The sequence below is a fragment of the Neomonachus schauinslandi genome, chromosome 3, assembly GCF_002201575.2.
Source record: "Neomonachus schauinslandi chromosome 3, ASM220157v2, whole genome shotgun sequence".
Classification (NCBI taxonomy): Eukaryota; Metazoa; Chordata; class Mammalia; order Carnivora; family Phocidae; genus Neomonachus; species Neomonachus schauinslandi.
The window spans coordinates 33,654,170-33,666,343 of record NC_058405.1 but is presented as its reverse complement, the minus strand read 5'-3'; the positions used below and the strand labels follow the sequence as shown (position 1 = coordinate 33,666,343).

The following is a 12,174-nucleotide window of genomic DNA, read 5'->3' as shown; positions in this document are numbered from 1 at the left end:
CTTCCTTCCTTCCTTCCTTCCTTCCTTCCTTCCTTCCTTCCTTCCTTCCTTCCTTTCTTTCTTTCTTTCTTTCTTTTCTTTTCTTTTTTTAAATGGGTAGTACCTATCCATGAGAAAAACAAAACAATACCACTCTGGAGAATTAAGAATGGAAAATAGTGACCAAACCTCATCAAGAAAACCTTGCAAATTAAGTTCCTAGAGATTTGATGAGTGTGTTGAATAAAAAATATTTAGCTTCGATTCATCATTTGACTCAAAGGCATGGCTCTGTATCTTTTTGAATATAAGGAATTCAGAAAAACTGGGGCAGATGGTCAGATTGAGAATGTTATGTGACTATGTGGTTACATGTCTATGTCTAAGGGTTGACTGTGAGCGCCTCAAAGTTAGAAGGGTATTCATCTTCACTTCCCACCGTCTGGCCTGGGAAGTTGTGTAGCTTCATGACAAGCATGATTGTGATGATGCTGGTAATGGCTAATGTTACTCAGCTTGCCGGATGCCAGACACGATGCTCCTTTGCATACACTACCTTATTTAATTCTTATAATATATTCTGTCCCCATTTCGTGAAGAAACGAAGGCTTAGAGATGTTCATAAATTTGTCCACAGCCCCAGAGCTAGTGAAGTACTGAACCTGGGATTTGAAACCATTTCTGTTCTTTTTCCTAACAACATGTTAATTAGCACACTCTGTTTGTTGTCAGAGAGTGTAGTTAACCAAGGAGCCCCTCCTCAACCTGGCCGCATGACTCAGTCAAGAATTAAAAGGTGACAAATAGAATCAGACAATACTAATGTCCTAGAACTAATCACGAGTGCACCAACCAGTAAGAGAAGCGAAAATTTCAGTGTGAGTAACAAGAGATGGAGGGATTACCTGCATCAGGGATTAGCTCCAAATGTGAGGAGGACAGTGGACTTAAGAAAAAGCCGAGAGAAAAGAAAGTGCCACAAAAGGGAAACAAGTAGGAATTTTTATTTTATTTTTTTTTTTAACGAGAAGGTAGATTTTCATTCCGGGAAGTTTCCAAAGTGTTGCTTTTAAGCCCCCATCTTGTTCAGATTCCTGCTGGTATGCATGGAGCTGGAGAAAAGAAAGCGCATGGAAAGGTTTGAGCATGCCTCTGAACACTGAGCCGCCCTCCTCACCCCCTCCCAGTGCTATGGGCTTTGGAAGCAAATGGGTGGAAAGTTTTGCCCACTTTGGCTTCCCTCACTTTTTTGTGTGGGTGTAGGTTTGTGTGCCCGACTCTTCCATGGGGAGTTCAGGTTGCTTTACCTGCTATGGAGTCTTAACAGGGTGAGACATGTGCCTGTGGTTGCAGGCCTGTCCCGGGAAAACTTGTCATACTGGATATGGAAATCGTTAGAGCAAAGTGGGAGGCCAGGTTGTCTTATTTTCCTGCTGATACTTGGGTTGCTTTGCCCTGGCCCAGCCAGAGCATGGCATCATGGGATGAGTGGGACCAAGAGGAGACCATTTGCATGTAATGCTCACCTGGCAGGTCTGGATATTTTAGCCAAGAGTGCCATTTGCACAGACAACAGGCATTCAAAAAGAATGTCCCCATCAGAAAGCAAAGGGAAAAAAAAAATCATAGGCTTTTCTAGCCTTTATTACCTCTCCTTGCTCTGGGTCCCACCATCCTGATGGCTCTCAAGCTTTTCAGACAGATCCTTTTCAGATTTCCTTCTTTGGTCTTTGATTCTCTGTCAGGACTGTCCTCTGGCTTCTACTGGACCAGTGGTTTTTGAAGAACTGATTTGAGCGTCAGTAGTAGGTGCTGCAGACCTGCTGTAGGCAAAGGTAGCCTGGTTTCAAAAAGCCAGCATCAGCAGCCACTGATGGAGGTGTTCTTTGCCTAATGTGATTACATAAAAATTAATGAAGAGGAAACATCTTTGTTAAGAGATTTAATTTGGATAAACCTTATCAAGCTTGTCTGCTTAATTGGAGTTTATCTGACCCTTTCTGCTTTGTTTTTGTTCTGTTTTTCTTTGTTCCGCAAATTTTCCAAAAACAGTTACTAGTGTGATAGTCTCCCTACTTCCTTCTCTAGAGCAGATGGGAACTTGGTGAGACCAGACATTCTTCTGATACTTTAACTTCCACTTCAGGGGAAACAAACAAGAGCATACAGAGGCGTGCAGATGCAAAACAGAGGGAGACAGGAGCAGAGCTGATTAAAAACCCCTCCTCCTCCCAAGGGTTCCAGTGAGAAGCAGCAGAACATTGGAGGAGTTCAGGTATTTTCTCCATCTTGGTTTACCTGGTTTATGACTGGTATCAGTCCAAAGGTGGAGAAAACACGAACAAAGTGTGTTTGGCCATATTTTTCAGTGCATTTAGTTCTTGTGAAGTGTAACCAACACATGGGTTCCTGGAACGTGGAATTGTCTTTCTTTCTTTTTTGTACCCAACAAGCAGAAACTATAAAATGAATGTAACTCTTCTTCCAATCGTCCCAATAGGGCAAATGGTCTTTAAAAGGTGTTCACTCCAGTTAAAAAGCAAAAAATTAAGCACTTCCACCAAACCATTTCCTTTCCTCCAAAAGTCACCTCTTACTCAGCGCCTGCTTATGGTTCCACCTGATGAGCCTTTTCAGATGAGCGAAGTGTGAGATGCACAAATGGAAGGTAGGAGAGTAGACCACCAATCAGTGAACATGAAAAGAGGTGAGAAATTAGGTTCTGTCATAGAAAAAAAAAATCACATTGGGAGATTGGAAACAATGACTATCTCATCCTCCTTGAGAAAGATGCATATACATTAGCTATGCAGTGGATATGGATTAGGTTTGGCCCATGTACATTTTGGGAAACAAACATGGATTCAGAAAGACCCGGGAGCGAGAGGAGGAGACAGGCAGCGGACAAGACCGTGCATCCTCTGGGTTGGAGCTCTCAAAATCGAGCAGCTCTCACAGATCCACAGCTACCTGCTAGGAAAGGAAATGGTTTGGTGGAAGTGCTTAATTTTTTGCTTTTTAACTGGAATGAACACCTTTTAAAGACCATTTGCCCTATTGGGATGATTGGAAGAAGAGTTACATTCATTTTATAGTTTCTGCTTGTTGGGTACAAAAAAGAAAGAAAGACAGTTCCACGTTCCAGGAACCCATGTGTTGGTTACATTTCACAAGAACTAAATGCACTGAAAAATATGGCCAAACACACTTTGTTCATGTTTTCGCCACCTTTGGACTGATACCAGTCATAAAACTCCATCTTGTATAGACAATCTGTTAAACTAAGTTACTAAGAAACCCGAACAGGTGTAAAGGTCATTCTTCGTGTGAGTGGGCTTTCCTTTTGCTGTGGTGACAGCCAAACCCAAACTCACTTCAAGATGGTGTTTTATAGTTGATATTTTAAGCTGTAAACCACATTATGTGATTGTAGAACCGCACCCAGCAGAGTCAATTCTCCTGTTTCGGAACTCTTGGTGTGATTCAGTGCATAATTCATGTTCATTCCTCATGTCCTCACTTTGTTCAGACCTGGAGCTTATAAGCAGGTTGCGCCACTGCATTTTAAACATGTCATCTCTCCCAAGGTGTATTTTAGAAAATATACGGTCAACGAAAAGGTAGCCAAAAGTGCCCTGAGTATGAAGGACAGAGGATGTTAAACTGGAAAGAATTCTATTTCGAGAGAGCCTGAGTAAAATTCGTCAAACATGGGAAGGGCATATAGGTCTGAGGGCAAAAGCAAATGCATTTGAAGTGAAGAGACTACTTTTCTCTACTGTTCTCTGAGCACATATTAGATAACAGGCATTTCGTTAAGCACTTTAGACGCATTATCTCATTAAGTCCTTGATAAGCTTTTGTGAAATATCCAGAACATGGGTTAAGAAAGGTGAATGACTTGCTCAAGTGCTCCTAGCAAGGAATTAGCTGATGTACCATTGCAGCCTAGTGTGGCTTAACTCCTGCTCAGTCTGTGTCCCAAGGCCATCTCTCCATGGAGTCCCTGTGGTGGTCAGCCACATGTCTGCTCCCATGGGTTTTATTTTATTTTATTTATTTATTTACTTTTTAAGATTTTTATTTATTTATTTGACAGAGAGAGAGACAGCAAGAGAAGGAACACAAGCAGGGGCAGAGGGAGAGGGAGAAGCAGGCTTCCCACTGAGGAGGGAGCCCGATGCGGGGTTCTATCTCAGGACCCTGGGATCATGACCTGAGCCGAAGGCAGACACTTAACTGACTGAGCCACCCAGGCGCCCCTCCCATGGGTTTCACCATTGCAAGGGCAGAAGAATCGAAATGTCTTTTTACATCTGGCTTTGCTTTTCAATGATAAGATAATGAATGGCTGGCAATAATACTGAAAAAGTAGATGCTTAGCCAAGCCAAAGAGCTTCTATGATTATCTGGATAGAAAAGAAATAATGTGTGATATACAGACTTATCTTGCTTTTCTCTAAAGGGGAGCAATGGTGAGTCATTACTTTTAATAAAGTCAAAGCAGATTTTTTTTTTTTTTGCATAAAAATCTATTGTTTTTCACAACCCACTCCTACCTTTAAATAAATCTGCTAAGCTGTCTACATTTTAAGTGAAACTTTTCAAATTCCTTTACTGATGGACCTAAAAGCAGGAATGTTTCTTTTCTTCTTCAGTCTTGCCTAAGGAAAAAGAACTCTTCGAGAACCTGATACATGAAGTTGCCTTTGCTGACTTTGGAGATTTCTAGACCAATGCACTTTTTTTCCTCGAAAGATAACACCTTTATAGCAATAATTATTCTGAAATGTACTATCACTTTCCTCTATTCATCTGTGCTATATGATTGTGTAACTTTCACACTTTCAGTCAAATAAGATTAAGAAAAAAGTGCCCATATTCTCCCTAATTAGAAATAGGACCTCAGAGAATTTATAATTTAGTTGGAGAGTCACAAAAAATTATGACACTTTAGTTTACTCAGGGGTGGGATTTTTGACCAAGGGAGGGATGGGGTAGCGACAGTAGGAGTGTGTTTTGGTTGCGGGTAAGCTGGATGGGTGGCTTGTCACTGCTGCCTGCAATAGATGAACTAAGTGAATGAATCAGCATTTGAGCTAGATCTTGAGGGAGCAGTTGAACTTGGTTAGGTGGAAACAAGCAAGAAGAAGAGATTGCCATGCAGCAAGTGGAATATGTCAGAAACTCAAAAATACACATTGGATATGGATGGGATGACAAAGAATATTGGCAAAGACAAAAGATATATTTTTGCCCTACAATTACTGGACCAGATTCTTTTCTTTCTTCTGTAGTTTTCTAGAGCTGTGTAGAGGGGAAAAAAAAAAAGGAATTCTGGTAAGACCTCTAGCTGGCTACAGTAAGATATAGGAGGAAGATCTACCTCCTTTCTTTTTTCCTGCTTTCCATCTTAATCAATGACAGGCACAAACCTTTCTTAGTGCTACTGTTGCCGAGACAATAAATGGAGGAATAAAGTGGTATACATTATAAGGACAGAATGGCTAAAATAAAGATGAAGGACAGAACGGCTAAAATAAAGATGCTCTAGAGTAGGTTTCTCAATCTCAGTGCTATTGGCGTTTTGGGCTGGATAATTTTTGTCTTGGGGGATGGGACCATCTTGTGCCAATGACACCACCACTCACTGACCCCGCTGGGAAAACCAAAAATGTCTCCAGACATTGCCCGATGTCCGCTGGGGGGGCAAGATCATCTCCAGTTGAGACCTAGGCTTTGCAGTAGATGGATGACGTAGCAACAGGCCTGGTTTCTTTATGTCTGGAAACTTGTTGAGCCAGGGTGAAGATTTGTGATCTGAGAAAAGGCAACCACGGCAGGTGCAGCGCTTGAGAAAGGGTAGGGTCTCTGCTCTGAAAGGACCACAGGGTCAAGAATAAGTCTTGTTCATCTTTGAATTCTCTCCCTGGGGACTAGCACAGTTCCCACCACCTAGAAAATGGTCTATAAATGTTAGTTGAGTAAATGGGATGTTTGCTTAAAGTCTCAGAAGAAATCATTAGGACCAACAGCTATTTACTTGTAGCTTTATCTACTTATTGGCTTATTGTGTTCTATCTGAGGGTCTCTTGAATGTTGCAGAAGTAACCAAGGATACCAGTATGATCACTCGCAGCAAACATGAGGGGAAAAGAATTGAGCAACAAATGTCACAAGGCCTGTTTCTCAGGTTTATGGCCAGATAATGTGGGGTTTGGAAGAGAGAGTATATAGAAGAAGTGAGGCAAGAGCCCTACCATCTTCCAGTCTCCTTTATATTGGGGATTATTTACAGTTGCAAGTTACTAGTTGCCTGTGAAATTTGCATTTTGTCCTAACCAGAGGTTTACGTATCTTCCTTCTGTGGGAGCAGGTCACAGTTCCTGAGCTGTGGAACCTCTGAAAGCCTTGCCTAGTGAAAAGGGAGGGGAGATGTGGTGGAGAGTCCAGGGATGGGAGATGAGCTCAGTGTGGCACAGATGTGTATGTCCATCCTTCTGCCAACCAAGTGATGGCAAAGTAAAGGCCAACTCACTCTTTCTCCTCCTATGACTCTTGATTCCCCACTTCATTCACATCTTTCATTTTTGAGTAATGTGCTATTTTGTATTTAACGTATTCCTTATTACTAATGACCAGTCTCAAAAAAAAAGGGGTGGGGTGGTGTTAGGATTCTAGGATTCTTCTCTTTGGAAGACTTTCATATGAAAGACTTCAGAGTGGGCACCTCTAATTCAGGCAGCTTGCACTGATCTCTGGAGGAGGCTGTGGCAGGCACCCTTTTCATCTGTTCCTTGATGCTGCACCAATAATTGGCTTCTTCTGAATCCAGATTCATATAGTCAAGTGTCTACCTAGCATCTGCCCTTGGATATCTTGTAGACATCTCAAGTGAATGATTTCCTGCCTTGTCTCCCAACCTGCTCCTGCGTCCTTATCCATCTCATTCAAAGGCAGTTTGACCTTGCAGTGGCTTAGGTCAAAATCCTTGGAGCCATCCTTGACTCTCCTCCTTGTCACACTCCAACATCACACTCCACAAATTCTGTTGGCTTTCCTTTCAAAGTATATCTAAGATCTGAACATTTCTCACCAGATACTTTGCTCCCATTCTGGTCTGAGCTACCAAAAACTCAACACAGTGGCCAGGCTGATATTTTAAAATTGTAAGATAGATCCTGCCACTCTTTTGCTCAAAACCCTTCAATGCTTCCCTATCTCAGAGCTAAATACAAATTCTTTACATGGTTCTACAACTCTCCACCCCTTTATCTCTCACGCCTAATCTCCTGCTTCTCTCCCATCAGGCAGGCACCAGCTCACCATGTACTTGCTGTTTCTTAAGTGCATGAGACCTGCCCCACCTGTTCCCTTAGCCTGGAACCCTCTTCCCCCAGGGATCCAGGTAGTTACATTTGGCCCCTTCAAATCTGTGCTTAAATATCACCTTGCAATGAGACCTATCCTGCTTATGCTACTTAAACTCCAACCTGTTCTCCACACCCCCATCCAATACCTGACTCTTATCCTTCAGTCCTTTTCTTTGAAACAGCACTTAGCAACTTTAATATACTATATCATTTGTTTACTGACTACGCTTCTTTTTTGTCTCCCGTGGTGAAATGGAATACTTATAAGGGCAAGGATCTTTGTGTATGTATCTCAAGCCCCTGAAACAATGTCTCACACATAGTGGGTGCTCATCAATGTTTGTGGTTGAATAAATATCTCTTTCAAAGCAGGTCTTAGTTGTTTACTTAGTCTCTCTTCCTGCCCGGACTGTAAACTGTTTTGGGGAGAGTGATCAGTAGACTGTACTGTATTGCAGTAGCTAATAGGGTTAATTCTTTTCCTTAAAGGGTGTTCCTCAAATTATGTAAGCTTTAGGCTGCACAAAACCTGGCCTGTCCCTGTACCAATCTCATAGGGTTAGTATGGGAATTAAAGAGATAATACATACATATAAATTAGAAACTTAAGGTTAAAGACTGTGTTATATTCTGCATGCCTCCCCATTATGATTAGCTCGGTGGCTGGAACAGAGGTGGCAGCAAAAGAAACATCTTTGCTAATAAACAAAGCAATTGAACAGAATGAATATATTTAGATTGGGTAGTTCAACCATCTCCTTAGGCTTTTACTTCTAGGTGCCACCTTTCTTCCCCCTTTTTAAAAAAAAAAATGTGTTGTTTTGAGCAGTTTGAGATACACAGCCGAATTGAGAGGAAACGACAGATTTCCTGGGTACCCCATAACCCCCCATGGATAGCTCCCTCCATTATCAACACCTCTGACAAGAGTGATACATTTGTTACAATTGGTGAACCTACATGTACAGTATAATAACTCAGAGTCCATAGTTTATATTAGGGTTCGCTCTTGGTGTTGCGTACTCTATGGGTTTGGACAAGTGTATGTATCCACCTTTATATTATCACACAGAATGGATTCCCTGCCCTAGAAATTCTCTGTGCACCACCTGTTCATCCCTCTGCCCAATATTTCCTGGTGACCCATGACATTTTCACTTTCTCCATAGTTTTGTCTTTTCCAGAATGCCTTACAGTTGGAATCAAACAGTATGTAACCTTTTCAGAGTGGCTTCTTTTACTTAGTAATATGCACTTAAGTTTCCTCCGTTTTTTTTTTCATGGCTTGATAGCTCATTTCTGTTCAGTACTGAACAGTATTCCATTGTCTGAATGTACCACAGTTTATTTATCCATTCAGCCCCTGCTTCCTTTTTAAAGTTAGGTTTCTATACTTAGGAACTTATCAAAAGATTCATATAAAAAAGTTCATGTATGATTGCTTGTATTTTTAAAAAAGATTTTATTTATTTATTTTGAGAGGGAGAGAGTGAGCACGAGGGGGAGGTGGGGCAAAGGGAGAGGGAAAGAGAGTCCCATGCAGACTCCCTGATGAGCACAGAGCCTGATGTGGGGCTCCATCTCACGATCCTGACATCATAACAACCCTGAGATCATGTCCTAAACCGAAACCAAGAGTCGGATGCTTAACCGACTCAGCCACCCAGGCGCCCCTTATTGCTTGTATTTTATTATGTACCTGTCATGACAGTATCAGAATGACATGGTATTCCGTGACCTTTTCCATCTACGAATAAGACTAACAGTCAGAGTCCTTTATTTTTTCAGCAGTCCTTAACATAATGTGGTGCTAGAATATATAGTGAGCAGAAACACATGATAATGGCAGTGAAACTGAAATGAGACTTTTAAAAATGGCCCCTTTCTTATTTTGTTATGTGCCTGTGTTGACATTATTTGAATTTATGTAAGGTTCCTACCCTCAGTCTTATCTTTTCCATCATATTGATTTCTTGTACCTGCCATGTTTATATGTAACACACTAGGTAGATAAATATGTTTTAAATACCTGCCCGCAATGGCTGTTTCTACAGGGAAAGGGAAACTCTGAAATAAATCTCACAGAAGAAAACAGTTGAGACAAGGGTTTAGAAATGACTGCTGAACTGTTTTTACTTTCTCACTCTCCCTTTACCTCTCCACGCACTATAATCCGGCTTCTGGCTTCACCATCCACTGAAGCTGCTGTTTCAGTGGTTCAGCAGTTAACTACTAACTGACAAATTACCTTCAGATGGACTCTAGCTCTGCTTGGTGTCTGTAGTGTTCTGTTAGGTTGACTCTTTTCTTGAAACAGCCTCTGAGCTTGGATTCTGTGGCAAGTTTTGTTCTCTTCTTCCTTCTCTGGTGGTTCTTAGTATCCTGCATGGGTTCCTTTGAAAAGGACATTTTAACATCTTAGAAGGATTTGATGGCGAAAAAGGTCTAGCCGAAATATCACTGAAGGGAAGGCACGGTGATGCTACAAAACATTGCCAAAGGTAGAAAAATAAGAGTGTTTGAATGCAGAGCAATGAGATATAGAAAAATAGCTCTAGAATTTTCTATTTATTCTCTGAGACTGAGAATGAACCTAAACTCTCTGAAGATTTTGACCTTACAGCCTAGAGTTTTCTTTCAGTGTTCTTCTTCATATTGTCTCAATTATGTGCATGTAGATTTGAAACAAAGAATACTTCTAAAAAATGTGGGGTTTTTCTTTGCTGTTGTTGTTTTTACTTTACTTCAAAATATGTGCACCTGTTGGTCTTCTATGGGCTGCATCTAGATCAGTATTTGCCAAATAAAGTTTGTGTGTAGTTTAGTAAACATCTAATTCTCTACTTCAGTCCTCAGGAGAGAGGGGTCAGAGAGAAGGGAGACCAACAGGCATTGAAGAAGGGGCTGAGGGAGGGCACAGGGAAGGGAGTATACAACGCTGCTTTGCTAGTCTACCACTGTGTCGTGACACCAGAGGAAAAGGTGAGAAATCCAGTTCATCACCAGGGTAAGGCCAAATTTCCATGTATTTGGTAACTTTTGACATTGTGGGAAGCAAACATAGACCACAGAATTTTCCTACATTACACATGTTGTGTAGAAATGACCTCATTCCTTGTCATATTGTTCTAGATCACTTAACACTGAGTGATTTAGCATAGACAGAATGTAATTTCTTCTAAAATTCATGCACCATTGAAGAAAGAATCTTCCACCTCAACCAGTTACTCAGTGTGCTGTGGATTTTCTGATTCACATCTTGACAAGGGCAAAAAAAAAAAGAAGAAAAAAAGTTATGTATCTGTCTTTTTCCACGTATGGGGTTAGATTCTGTAGCCTCACTCTATGTAAAGGCTGTTCTATCATTCAGAAATATAATGTCATTTCTGATTCATATTTTGCTATCAAATGGCACCAGGTATTCTGCTCATTCCATTCTTAAATATTAAATGTCACCATTCTCTTGTCTCCACAAATCTTAGCCCTCTAAAAAGCAAAAGCAAAAGACATGCATAAGTTTTAGATTGCCCTGTAAAGTAGGAGAATGTCTTTACATCATTTAAATGTTTATAGTAGAACTGAAAGTAAAACACAGGTTGAAAGTAAAATGCAGAACTGAAAGTAAAATATTTATGAAGTCGTCTGAAATCTTTTCTGGGGCAAGGCAGTTGTACATACATAAATAGGCAGAAGAGAAGAAAATTGTAAAAACCCCTGACATAAGGTTTTGTTCATACATCTATTGTGATGGATAACAATGTGTTAGGTCATGATCTTATATCCAAGAGTTAGTAAAATAAATGTTTACAGTGAAAAACAGGTGATGTGGAAGTTTGAATATTTTATGTACTTCAGCGATTAGGACATTATTATCCAATGTTAAGTACTGGTAACTTTAATAAAGGTCAAGTATCCATTAAGTTTCAAAAAAACAAATTAATCAAGAGTGTATTATGTACAGGGCAGTGTTCTCCGTGTGTCTATAGGGCTGGGAACAAAGCAATATAGAGCCGTGCCATTGCTAGAGATGTGAACACAGAGTATTTATTATCTGCCAGGCACTGATTTGACTGTTTTACATATACTAACTTTTAAAATCTTCAGTGAACCTGGGTGCCTGGGTGGCTCAGCTGGTTAAGCAACTGCCTTCGACTTGGGTCATGATCCCAGGGTCCTGGGATCGAGTCCCACATCAGGCTCCCGGCTCAGCAGGGAGCCTGCTTCTCCCTCTGACCCCTCCCCTCTCATGCTGTTTCTCTCTCTCTCTCTCTCAAATAAATAAATAAATAAAATCTTAAAAAAAAAAAAACCTTCAATGAACCCTCTTAGATGCTGTTATTATCCCACTTTGCAGATGAGGAAATTGGGGCACAGAAATGTTAAGAATATTGCCCAAGGTCCATATTGGTAGTTAGTGGTAGAGCCCAGGTTTCACACCCACGCAGTCTGTTCTAGAAATGAAAACCTAGGCATGATCAATGACTAATTAATTGATGTCAACTCATGGGTGGTTTCCAGCTGTAATTTATATCCCAAGTTATATTGCTTTTGAGGGAAACTTAAAGCACAGAGTTACAATAAACCCTGTTATTAGTCTATGGCCCTTCTTGACCAGCTTTTCTATAACTGTCAAAGTAACAAATTCATTCTTTCAGATATTCTTGATCTTAGAAACATCCATTATTTTAGGGTAGGGAGATGAAATCAAGTCTCTAGAAAACATATTCTAAGGGAATAGTAATGTTTTCCATCTAGACTGTGACAAATCTGTCATTTTGTCACCATATCATATAGAATGCTTATGCTTTCTGGATAGGTTCTT

The 12,174-nt window shown here is 40.7% G+C and overlaps 1 pseudogene; it reads right to left on the bottom strand.

Annotated features, from left to right (window-relative positions):
- LOC110587663 overlaps window positions 1-12,174 on the bottom strand; it is a 72,203-nt pseudogene that overhangs the window by 14,931 nt on the left and 45,098 nt on the right.